Source organism: Rousettus aegyptiacus, unplaced genomic scaffold, assembly GCF_014176215.1.
Source record: "Rousettus aegyptiacus isolate mRouAeg1 unplaced genomic scaffold, mRouAeg1.p scaffold_m13_p_9, whole genome shotgun sequence".
Taxonomy (NCBI): domain Eukaryota; kingdom Metazoa; phylum Chordata; class Mammalia; order Chiroptera; family Pteropodidae; genus Rousettus; species Rousettus aegyptiacus.
In genome coordinates this window covers 87,641,106-87,642,452 of record NW_023416312.1, presented here as the reverse complement: position 1 = coordinate 87,642,452, position 1,347 = coordinate 87,641,106, and the positions used below count along the sequence as shown (strand labels likewise).

Genomic DNA, 1,347 nt, shown 5'->3' with positions numbered 1-1,347 from the left:
TGTGTGGCCAATCAATGTATGAAAAAATGCTCAACCTTATTAGGAATCATAGAAAAGTAAATTTCACACCCACAAAAATAACAAGATCTTAAAGTCTGAACTACCAAGTGATATGAAACAATAGGAAATTGTACCCTGCTCACGGGAATGTAAATTTGTATAATCATTTTGGAAAACAATGTTTTAGAGATTCGGTTGAGATTAAGGACTGACTAGTTGTAGTGGGAATAGCAAGCTGAAAAGATACTAGGATGTAGTTAGAAAATGTAATGTTTGAATTCATGATTTAGGAGGCAGAGAAGTTTGTGTGATGACAAAGTACATATGTGACCTTAAAAGTGGTTGGTTAAAGTGGAGGAGTATTCATTAAAGTTAATGAGGAATTTCAGTCCAGGTCCAATCAGGACAGAGAAACCACAGAGGGGTTTGAACAGGAAAAGTTGAACATAAAGAAATATTGAGGTTTTTCGGTTAAGATGGCAGACAATGAAAACATTGTGCTCACCTCATTCCATGACCACCTTACAATTACAACTAAACAACAGAATGACCATCACTGAGAATTACCAGAAGTCTAGCTGAACAGAAGTTCTATAATTAAGGATATATAGAAGAAGACACATTTAGACTGGTAGGAGGGCTGGAAACATAAAATGGGCTGGTACCGCACCCACATATGGTGGTTAAAAATTGAGAGGAGTCTACGGCCATGCCACGCTCAGCGTGCCTGATCTCATCTGATCTTGGAAGCTAAGCAGGATTTGGGCCTGGTTAGTACTTGGATGGGAGACCACCTAGGACTACCAGGTGCTGTAGGTGTAAAAAAAAATTGAGAGAGATATCTTGGCTACAGAGGTCCCCCCTGAGGAGCGAGGGGTCCAGCCCAACACTGGCTCCCAAGCTCAGGCTTCTAGCGCTGGGGAGAAAAGTTCCTGTAACTCTGTGAAAACCAGTGGAGACTGTGGCTGAGTGACACAAAGGACTGCTGGAATCCCAGGCCTTCTTCTTAAAGGGCCAGCACACAAACTTATTCGCTGATAGAATCACTCGCTCTGAGCTCCAGCGCCTGGGCAGCAGCTTAAAAGGCTCCAGGGACACACAGGGAGGAACTGAATTGTCTGGCTTCAGGGCAAAGGCTGGAGTAGCAGTTTTATCCCATGCAGAAGTGCTGGCAGAAGCCATTGTTCCTTTGTTGATCTCTCCCTCCACCCAGCCTGCAGGCACCGTATCTGTCTCCATCAACCTGACTAACGTTACTGAGCCTAGCCCTATGATTCCCTGAGATCCACCCCAAACAACTTCTGGGCCCACCCAAGCCATGGCCTGTCTTTGCTCATGCTAAGGAAT

At 44.2% G+C, this 1,347-nt stretch overlaps 1 pseudogene; it reads left to right on the top strand.

The window, feature by feature from the left end:
- Positions 1-699: 699 nt before the first annotated feature.
- LOC118607960 lies at positions 700-819 on the top strand (annotated as a pseudogene).
- Positions 820-1,347: the final 528 nt, after the last annotated feature.